We start from the raw sequence: 11,928 nt of genomic DNA, 5'->3' as shown, positions 1-11,928 counted from the left end.
GCGCTATTGCCAAGCCTGCCCCCTGTGCCAGCGGCTGGTCAGCTGCCGTCCCACCAGAGCCCCCTTGGCTCCCCTGCCGGTCATCGAGGAACCCTTCTCCCGGGTGGCCATGGACTTCGTAGGACCTCTGCCCCGCACCCCCCGTGGGGCACGCTACCCTCCTGGTCCTGATGGACTATGCCACGCGGTACCTGGAGGCCGTCCCTCTCCGCGACATGAAGGCCCCAGGGGTAGCCCGGGCGCTGGTAAGGTTCTTCGCACAGGTGGGGCTACCCAGGGAACTGCTGTTGGATTGTGGGAAGCCCTTCACAGCCCAGATCACCCGACACCTATGCCGAACGCTGCATGTCCGACAGATCTTCACTAGCATCTACCACCCCCAGACCGACGGCCTGGTGGAGAGGTTCAACCAGACCCTGAAGACCATGCTCCATAAGATGGCCCACGACCGGCCCAAGCAGTGGAACCTGTATGTTGACCCCCCTATTGTTCACAGTACGCGAGACACCCCAGGCCTCCACGGGATTCGCCCCCTTTGAGCTCCTGTACGGCCGGCGCCCCCGCGGGATACTGGGGCTGGTAGAGGAGCAATGGGCCCCCCCGACCGCCTCGGAGGCCCACCCAGTCCCCACATACGTGCAGGAGCTCCGAGCGCGCCTTGAGGCCTGTCGGGCCGAGGCCCGGCAGAGGCTCCAGGCAGCCCAACAATCCCAGAAGGCTTACTACAACCAGGGAACAGCAGCCCGAAGATTCCAGGTCGGAGAAAAGGTCTTGGTCCACCACCAAGTCATGGGGCCGGGGCCGGGGGATCCCTGGCGAGGTCCCTATCGCATTACCAAAGTTCGAGGGCCTTGGTCCTACGAGGTCCAGTGCGGCGCGATGCCCCGGCAGCGGAAACGCCTCCATGTTAATGACTTGAAGGCCTGGCATGAGGCAGAGCCCCTCCAGTGCAGCCTGTCTCCCGAACCTCTCGAGCTCCCAGCCGGGGAGCTGCCTTGGACCCCGGCCGGACCCCCGGATGAGGAACCGGTCCTTGACCCCGCGCTCACGGGGGACCAGCGGGCCCAAGTGCGGCAGGTGCTCCAGGAGAACCCGGGCCTCTTCTCTTGGCAGCCGGGGCAGACCACGGTGATCTCCCATTCTGTCTCCACCCCGCTGGGGCAGGTGGCCCGCGCGCCCTGGAGGCTGCTACCTCTGAAGCGCTGGGAAATCGTGGCCCGGGAGGTAGACGACATGCTCCGCCTCGGGGTGATAGAGCCGTCCTGCACCGCCTGGCGGAGTCCTATCGTGCTAGTGGCCAAGCCAGATGGCTCCGTCCGCTTCTGCGTGGACTACCGCCAGGTCAACGCGATCGCAAGTTTTGATGCCTACCCTATGCCGTGGGCCGACGTGCTGATAGATCAGCTGGGAACCGCCCAGTACCTATCTGCCCTGGACCTCACAAAGGGGTACTGGCAGATCCCCATGGTGCCAGAAGACTGTGAGAAGACGGCCTTCGCCACCCTGCAGGGGTTATTCCAGTTCTGAGTCATGCCGTTTGGTCTCCACGGGGCCGCGGCGACCTTCCAGCGGCTCATCGACCACGTGTTGGCCCATTGCCAGGGATTCGCCTGGGCCTATATCAACGACATCATCATATTCAGCCCCGATTGGTCGTCCCACCTCCGGCACCTGGACATGGTGTTGAAAGCGTTGGCGGCAGCAGGCTTGCGAGCCAACCCGAGTAAGAGCCGGATCGGGTTCCGGGAGCTCACCTACCTCGGGTACCAAGTGGGGCATGGGGTGCTCCGCCCAGTGCCCGACAAGGTGACCACGCTAGAACAAAGCCCGCAACCCCGGACCAAGCGCCAGATGAGGCGCTTCCTGGGGCTGGTTGGCTACTACAGCAAATTCATCCCCCATTTTGCCAGCCAAGCCAGCCCCCTTTCCGACTGCCTGTGGAAGGACCAGCCCTCCACAATCCAATGGCGACCCGAGCGAGTACAAGCCTTCGAGGCTCTGCACAAAGCCTTATCCGCGGCCCCCGTCCTCAGGAACCCCTAGGGTGGTGGATTTTTTTTTGAATGAGTGTGTGTGGCAAGATTGAGGAGGCGGTAGTTGTTTTGATTAGAATATAGACAGACACCACACGCAGCGGAAACATCCATTCTGAATAAAAATCAGGTAGAAGTCTAGTGAAGTTCTTCAGAGCAATGTTGGAAAAACAGTGAAGGCATTACTTTACATACTGTTGGGGGTAGGTGGAATTGTGTGAGCTGTCCTTTTTCCTACTGACCAGGGTTCCTGATTGTACAGGGGCTTTCTGGCACGTGTAGTCTGTGTACAAACATTCAACTGAACATATGGAAGGTAGAAGTGGGGACAGTTTGCCCAAGCCTGCTTTCCTCCCTCCCCTGGGAATTTCCAGAACGCATTTTTGAGTTCTTATTACTTTGGAAGGTGGTAGCATAACATGATTTTGCTCTCTTCATGTGTTGCCTTACCTGCCATTTATATTTATTTATAAATACTCTAGCCTCGTGGCGCAGAGTGGTAAGCTGCAGTACTGCAGCCCAAGCTCTGCTCATGACCTGAGTTTGATCCTGCTCATGATCCTGAGTTCGAAGCTGGGTTCTGGTAGCCGGCTCAAGGTTGACTCAGCCTTCCATCCTTCTGAGGTCGGTAAAATGAGTACCCAGTTTCCTGGGGGTAAAGTGTAGATGACTGGGGAAGGCAATGGCAAACCACCCCATAAAAAGTCTGCCAAGAAAACATCGTGATGTGACGTCCCCCCATGGGTCAGTAATGACTTGGTGGTTGCACAGGGGACTACCTTTACCTTTTTTACTCTGCAGAGGAAAAATCTATATTCAAAACTGGTCTGCTGAATTTCTTTTAAGAATTTTGGTAGATTTTTTTTTTCAAGCCTAAAGAAATAATAGGAAATGCTTGGTCAGTTCAGATTGTGCCTTTGCACTTAAAAAGGCTGTGCATAAACAGTTTCAATGAGGAAATCCATACATATTTTAGTAGAAATGAATTATAAAGTGTGTGTGTGTGTGTGTGTGTGTGTGTGAGAGAGAGAGAGAGAGAGAGAGAGAGAGTCTATACAGTTCTTAGGCTCTTGTAATTAGTAGTATTTTAATTATAAAGTGTGTGTGTGTGTGTGTGTGTGAGAGAGAGAGAGAGAGAGAGAGAGAGTCTATACAGTTTTTAAGATCTTGTAGGGTTGAGGTAATGCTAATGCCGTGCACACAACTTGCTTCAGAAGTAATGATGAATTAATTTCTATGACATTGTCTAGAATTCTGGAAAATTAATCTGAGTTTTGGATTAGTCCAGATTAGGCCCCTAGGTCCTGGAAGCTGCATTGGACATCTTTGCATGATCACATGAAGCCTTTCTTATACTAGCCCTGTTCACAAGTCACAGCGAATGCATCTATAATTTATGAAAAGGGTGTACTTGATTTTTCTTTATACCTATATTGGGTCTCATGTAACATTCAACACATATACAACTGAATGTGTGATTTTAAAATCCAAGTACTAGACTGCAGTTTCATTTGTAAAGTGAATGTGCATTGGATCTTTCTTGCAGCAGGTGTACACCGGTATATGAAGGCTATTGGTCAATCAAGTTTAGTGTTGTCTACTGTAACTGGCAGCAGCTCTCTAGGATTTCAGGTACACACCTTTCACATCACCTAACTTGAGATGCCAGGGACTGACATGCAAAGCCATGAGCCAGGGCCCCACTTCAAGCATTTTGGGGCTTTCTACTGGAGATGCTGTAAACTGATTAGGACAACATCCAGTTGCCGGAAGAGCAAGAGCCAAGTCCCATTTCTGCTTTCCTGCTGATTTTTTAAATGTTTAATTGTATGCTTCAGATAAGTAGACTACTGGGCCCTGTCCCTGGACCTACCAAAGTGCTAGACTTCCTTCTATTCCCACAACTAAACCTAGTCTGGCCTCCACTACCATGCCCTTATCCAGATATAAGTTTTTTTTTAATTTCATCAAGAAATAAAAGAAATTTCCAGTCAGTGAAAAGCAAACACTCTCTTGCTCAAGTCACAGTTTGAACACTCCACAAAAATTGTTTTACTCAAAATTGTTATAAAACCATACTTTACATATTCTGGGTATTTGGATCCTTATTTCGCTGTCCCCCTTCCAGGTATCCATGTTCCCATTCCCTGTTTGCTCAACCCACCTGACTGAAAACAATTACAAAAGTGATGCTTTCCTTGGTTCTCTGTATAATCAGCCCCCCCATACCTTTCCTGTGCCCCCCCACCCTGTGCTGGGGGTGGGGCTGAATAGAGATTTAGGATTCTTATTGCACAATAGATACTAATTTCTGCTGTAATCAAGCTGAATTATACCATTGTACCTTTTCATTCTGACATCCTCTTTTGCCTCAACAATCCCATGTAATCATGCAGCATTGCAGCCTTGCATCCTGATGCCCTTCCTTGTAACACCCCCACCACCCCCACCACCACCACCCGTCCCTTTTCTGGCTGGGATACAAAGCATCTCCACTCCTACTCATACCTAAAAGAAGAAAGATCTGACTCTTGAAAACTTATACCCTGAAAATCTTGTTGGTCTCTGAGGTGCCACTGGACTCAAATCTTGCTGTTATAATGGCAGCCAATCAATTTGAATCAGAAGCACCTTTGTGCATGCACAGTTTTCAGAAAACTCAATGAAAACTGGTTTGGCAGGCAGTCGCAACTGTGGGTCATGAACTGAACAGACCAAGTGATCAGTTTACATCTGATCATTATGTTTGAACATGGTGAGTTCAATAGTTGAATGTGTTTCCAGTGAAAGTTGCAGCATCACTACAGAAGATTATTCAGCCACCACAGGTTTTCATGTACAGTATGTTTGCATTTTATTAGATTTCTGACTGTGCTCTTCCATATCCATACCCATGGATACTCCAGACTGTAATAGGTGGGATGTCCAAGGTTTTGCTAAGATAATTAATGTGTAATGAGTAAGAAATTTTTGTTTCAGCTGGGGAAAGGTAAATGACACCTCTCAGTCTCAATACATCAATTTTATGTTGTAATCTCCTTCTGGAATTTTTTTTTTTTTTACTGAAGAACCGTGGCTTTTAGGTCAGAAACAGTGTCTAGGAGGCTAAAATGTTCTCCCTCTGGTGTCTGAATGTTGCAATTTTTAGTGTCAGATTTGTCTTTTTTCCCTCATAGAGACTGACTTGTTTGTCCTCTGTCAAGATCAGACGGATGTTGTAGATATAAGAGAGCATATATTTCATTGGAGGATGAGCCCCAAGTAATCTAGCCAATATTACTAGTTCTTGCAACACTATTGTCTTAGCATATATTGGGGGTAAAGTTAGCATCCTGGTTTGTTGTAGGGTCTGTTTCCTGGATTTGGACTAGGTGACCCATTGTTGTTGGTAAGATACTGTTCTAGGTTAGCAGACTACCTGTATAAATCCCAAAAGGCCTGTCACACAAAGTCTGTGTGAAAGAAGTATGAGTATCATTATTCAGGATGGGCAGTATATCACTGGTGATGTGTTGGTCTGATCTGAGGTGGGAGCTGAAGGTGAGAACCAGTGCTTTTGGGCCTGTCTTACAGTAGGCTTCTTCTGAGTATCATTCTGGCTTTGTAAATTTGTTTCTTCACTTCTGAAGGATTTGGTTTTAAAGAATTGTGTTTAAAAGAAGCCATTCTGTCCCTTGATATTACAGTTGGCCTAAAGTCTCATCGGAGCCATTACCACTCTGAAATTAGTGTATGTATGTTAAGTAGGGGTATGCACCAAATAAAATAAAATAAAAAACTGGAAAATCTGAATTCGGGTTTCAGAGATCCCCCCCCTCCCCAAAATCAGGGATTCTTGAAATCAGGGAAAGATTCTCTGATTTGGTTAAGGCAGATCAGAGAATCCCATATTTATTTGGTCATTATTCCCTATGGGGAAAACTATCAAGGGAGCTGAGGGTGACATTTTTCAATACAACTCCACCAAATTTGCTGAAAACTACTCCTCAATGTTCTCTAAATAACTCCCAGTTTCAGGAAGATTGGACCCCGCGGTCTAATTCTATGGGTCCATGAAGAAGGTGACCCACCGCTTTCTATTATTCCCTATGGGAAAAACTGTCAGAGGTTTAATGGGGGGGGGGGTTGAAGGTGGTATTTTTTAAATAAAACTCCATAAAATTTGCAGGGTCCTACTTGTGCCTGTCCTCTAAAGACTTCCCAAGTTTCAGGAAGATTGGACCCTGAGGTCCAATTCTAGGGTCCCCTGAAGAAGGTGCCCCCAGCCATTCTCCATTGTTCTTATGGGAAAAACATTTCCAACAGGCTCTCAGGCAGATATACTCAGGGGCAAGGCTTCCAGGAGCAAGGCACACTCCCAAATGCAAGAGGAAGCCCAACAGAACCAAATTTTTCTAGACATCACTGTACAAATACATGATGGAAGTATAAAAAACACCTTATACTGTAAACTGACTGATTGCCAACCATATCTATGTGTCTTCAGTCATCATCCTAAACACACCAAAAATCCATTGTCTGCAGTCAAGCTCTACACTACAGCTGCATCTGCTCCAATCCCTCTGATAGAGATTGTCACATGGATGATTTACAATAAAGATTTCTGGAATTCCTCTGGATGTAGGAAGAAAACAGATCATCAAAACTAGAATGATACCAAAGGATGATCCGCTACAAGATAAGTCTAAACTGAACAACAGCAGAACAACATTGGTAGCCACTTACACAAGGCCGGCGCCACCATTGAGGCAGTGAGGTGGGCACTGTGGGTGCTGTGGCACCAGAGGGGGCGCCGGAGGGGGTGCTGGGGGCGGAGGCATGCACCACGGAGCTGGCGTGCCTGGCTTGCAGCATCTGCAGCCAGCCAGCCCCATGCCGCCCCCACCTCCGCTGCCGCCACACGCCCCTGGCTGGGCACAGCAGCTGCGGGCCAGGCATGGCAGGTGTCCAGGGCGGTGTGCAGAGTGCAGGCAGCCTCCGCGTACCATCCCAGCCACCCATCGGCCAATGGGACTGGCTTTGCTGTGTGATGATGTCATCGTGCAGTGACATCACACAATGTGGGGGTGCACGTGCGCACTACATGCATGCATACATAGGGGCAGCTGCGGGCACGAGAAACACTGGTGCCGCCCCTGCACATATTAATCCCAGCTCAGACCAGTTCAGCTCATCATTAATAACCTGCAACCTATGTTAGACAATGATGCTGATGACAGTGCTGTCTCACAAGCATCGGGAGACAAACTTTTTCTTGCCCACAGATAGCCCCACAACCTTAAACTACTCCTCACTCACAACAGTGACATGGACATGAATTCTGAGACTAGGGCCTGCAATAAACCCTATGGCCAGCTCTGTCCCCATTTTCACTCCAACAACACAATCACCAGCTATACTATTGCAGGCTCATTCATTTGTTCATTTTCCAACGTTATATATGCCATCAAGTTTAAGCAATGTCCTTCAGAACTCTATATTGGACGTACAGGTCAGACTTTTTGCAAAAGAATAAATGGTATCAAAAATCACACTGAAAAATCAGTGGGGCAACATTTTAATATGCCAGGACATTCCATTGCAGACCTGAGAATAGCAGTTCTCAACCAGAAAAACTTCAAAGGAAAATAACAATTTGAGATTGCTGAAATTGAGTTTATTTGTAAATTTGGAACAATGCATCCCCCAGGGTTGAATAAGGACATAGGATTTTTCTCTCATTACAGGTGATAATTTTCTACACTTTGCACTTAGGCTCTATCAAGCTAACTACAACATGTATTACAGCTAGCTTCCTGACACTGTTATTTATAATACCACTCCTGCCCTCTGTCTTCCTTTTTCTGCTCCTTGAATCTGCTGAGGGGAGCTCTGACTCTCAAAAGCTCCCTGGAAATCTAGTTGGTCTTTAAGGTGCTACTGGACTCCAATCTTGCTCTTCTACTACAGACCAGCATCGCTTCTTACCTGAAACCAACAGAACCAAGTGAATCAAGGGGACCCACATCAAACCAGAGAATCATGTCAAATCAGAGAATTCCACCCAAACGAAACTGAAGCAAGGGATGCTGTTGCAACTTAGCCTAATTGAACCAGTGTTACTTACAGAAGTTGGGCAGACAAGAAGAGCTCCTGCATGGATTGGCCACTCTCCCCTCCCTGCCTCACTTCCCCTCGTTCCCACCTCTGCCTCATTCCCCCCTTCCCCTCCTCTCTTGCGAAAAAAGCAGGAGAAGCCCAGGAAGGAGCCAGCCAGAGGCTGAAACCATGTTTCCTCTGGTGTGTGTGTGTCTGGATCCCAGATTCTCTGATTTGATTTGGGAAAGGCAGATTTAGCTGGATTGGCAAAAATCCAGCCTTTTCCCAGACCTGGATTACACGGTCCTAATATTGAGCAAGGATGTTGATACAACTTAACAAATTTGGAGCACATTTGGATGATTAGAAATCTCAGAGCAGAACCACAAGTGACAAAAGGCACAGATTGGACACTTGTCAGCTTCCCTCAAGTTTTGATGGGAAATGTAGGCATCCTGGTCTCGCAGCTTCGCTCTCTGACTGCTGTCCAATGGACTTTTCAACTGTCACTTGTCCAACATTCCGCCAAGCTGCCTACATTTCCCAGCAAAACTTGAGGGAAGCTGACAAGTGTCCAATCTGTGCCTTTTGTCACTTGTGGTTCTGATCTCAGTTTGTGTGCATTTGTACCTAAAAATATATTGTGAATGATTCTGCAGCCTTTGAACAGCAATAAGACTGGATTGTTGTATGTTGCCTGTGAGATTTCTTGGAAATCAAGGGTGGAAGGAGTGTGTGGCAAGGAGGAGAAACTTCTTTCATTGGGATTTATGATTGTTCTAAGAAGGTTGCTTTTTAGCATCTAATTGCAAGGAGGACTATACAGGTCCCTTTAAACAATATACAAGGTATGATTAGAAATCTGGCTGGAATCTGGGGAACTCCTGACTCACACATTGCACTGCTCATGAAAGTAGACCACTCTCACAAATTAAGATGACAGCCAAAAGTGATGTGCAAACTGACTTTTAGACTGAAACAGGGTATGCCCTGTGCACATGTGAATGAAAGGCAGCAATTCCCTCTGGAATTCCAATTATTCTTTATTCAGCTTTCTGGGCATATATCAGGATGGACAAAGGCCAGAGTCTCCTTTGGTTCAGAAAATAAATTGTCTTTTTGATCAAGTAGTGTGGTTAGGCTGGGAGTTGTCAATACCTGGGTATAAAAATGCTGATGTATCTGAGACAATCAGCTTTGCACAACCTTGTAATATCTCATTTTATCCATGCCACGCTTTATTAAATTCTCATAAACCTGTCAATGGGACAGACATCATTTCACTTTACCCCATTAGCTAGATGCAACAGCAAAAGAGAAAGAAAAACGAGCGGGGGCGGGGGGTGAGGGTGAGTGGAAGGGAGGAACCATCCACATGCACAGAGCATAACCCAGCAGCACTCTGATAATATAATAATGGTGTGCCCTGGGAAAGTAATTGAATTAAGGGGCTTTTGTTAATGGTTTTAAGATTTAGAAGTGTAAATAACAGTTAGGGCTCTTTAATGGACTTTAGTTTTAGGTAACTGCAGCCCAGTATGTAAGAAATGCTTTGCTGTTAATAGTATGTCAGATTGTTTTGTTACTGCTCCAGCTTCATGCCTGCAAAGCATATTTTGCCACTTCTAAAGCTGAGAGTGTTTATCATCCGTCCTTTCTAACTTCAGATGGAGCTTAATTCAGAAAGCATTTGCATGAGCTGCTCACATTCAGTTCCCTATCAGTTATTCTCACTGCTGGGAATAAAGTCTTATTCCTTCTATAGCTGCTTTGGAGAACTTCCTGACTTAGGGTTGTGCCACTCAGAAGCCCATGAGTCCTATTTACATGTTCATTATAAAGGGGGATGCCGAGTCACTGTCCTCAATCAGCGAGAATGGAAACCAGGCCAGATTCTGCGTGGAGGAGTAAAGCTGCTGCACATGGAAGAGTTACCCACTAGAGCAAAAGAAAAATACAGTGCTTTATCCCCCCCCTCCCAATTTCCCTCTCTGCCTGTGCCTTTCCTCGACAGGTATGATGAGCCAAGGGATTTAAAATGTCTTTCATGGGAATTCATTCTGCTTAAAATATTATTGGATTTTCATTTAGGAGCCTATCAAAATGGGAGACTAAAGTCTGTGGCAAAGCTGGCTAAGCCCCATAGGCCCAAACAAGCAGTCTTACCTTTGTCATGGGGATGGGGGTATTCAGAATTCAGGCAAGCTGCAAAGTGCTTTTAAGCATTAATTGATGAAGCTAATGAATGATCATCTGGAAGAAGAACAGCCATGCTGACTCATCCTTGCTGGCTCTGCACTTTCATGTGACTATATCCAGTCCCAGATTACAGTGGAAGTACTGAAATCAAGAAAAAGTTCTTCTGCATGCAAAGCCTGTGTTCTGCCACAGCCCCTCCCCACAGTTTTCCAAAGATATAATTTCTCACAGGATGGAGAGTCATGATGTTTCATGGATTAAAAATGTATCCTGCAACAATGTTTAGAACATCAGCAAAGAAGTCTGGTGTTACATACATAGACTTACTGTAGATCAGTGTAAGATTGTGTTGTGCCGAGCATAAAAATTCCCAGTTTATTCAAACGGAGGCAAAGGGGGGTAAATTAATATTGAGAGTGTTTGATGATTCACCCATGTATCTAACACACCTATCCTGCTGTTTTTATCCTGTGCATTTGAGGGTGACCCATACATTGATCCAATAGTATCAATATCACACCACTGAAATTAAAAATGGACATCAAAGTAAGGAAATGAGTCAGATTTTAGATCTTACAGTCTTACAATATATGTAGAACTAATTTTTGTGGAATTAAGGGCAGGATAACTACTTGCCTCTGTTCCACAAATGTAGTTTATAGTGGTTGGAAAGCAGAAGGAATTATGTTGAATTTTAACCTCTGGCTACAAATGGCCATCTTCTGCCTGCTGAGTACTAGTTATATACCCTGAAGGGGCCTTGGCATTATACAGGTTTACTGCACAACTGGTTCTGGTGCCAGGAAAATAGGCTGAGCAGATTCTATGGTATGCATAGGGAAAAGCAGACTAAATGGAAAGCAAACTGCTCCTATTAGGCCTCCCAACCTCTCTGATGAAGACAACATCTGGGAATGTTGGTGCTTGCACTTAGGAACATCATTCCCTAATGCAGCTGGATAACAGCTGGAAGGGATTTTCCAGCCACCAAGACTGGGCTGGATGACTTTATGCTCGGAAAAGCCATTAAATAATTGAGTGGTCCTAGCCAATGGAAGATAAATATGTGAGATTGTTTTCATTATCGTTACGAAGCTCCAAAGTGTCATTGACATACATGGCTGTGCCTTTCACAAACATGTGAAATGGGCAAATGTAAGATAATGGAAGACATGCAAGCTCTGTCCTTGTGATGTGTACCCTTCAAAAGTTGCCTGTGCACGTACAGCATGTAGGCTCTGTTCAGATGAAGCCTGCAAAACATGAGATGTGGGTGTCGGGCCAGCAGGCAGATTCTGCTCCTGTCCTCCATGCATGGAGACCTTCTGGGAACCCCTATGCATGCTGCTTTCAGTTCTGTAGTGGAAGAAGGGGGGGGATAGTTATCCAGTGTAACAGGCCACTAAGGCTCAGATTCAGGAAGAGGGGAGTGTTGCAGGCGTAAAGGTCAGTCTGAAGGCTCAGACCCAAGCTACAAGTGACGAATTACACTTGCCTGGCAAGTGAATAGACTCACGTGTATTCCTCTCCATTCACTTGCCATTCACTTGCTCTCCACTTGATCAAGTGCACATGCACGCACTTGTGTATATGCATGAACAAATAAGGGAACAGCAGT

This window comes from Eublepharis macularius, chromosome 5 (assembly GCF_028583425.1).
Source record: "Eublepharis macularius isolate TG4126 chromosome 5, MPM_Emac_v1.0, whole genome shotgun sequence".
Lineage (NCBI taxonomy): Eukaryota > Metazoa > Chordata > Lepidosauria > Squamata > Eublepharidae > Eublepharis > Eublepharis macularius.
The sequence above is the reverse complement of the archived record's forward strand: the minus strand, read 5'-3'. Positions refer to the sequence as shown.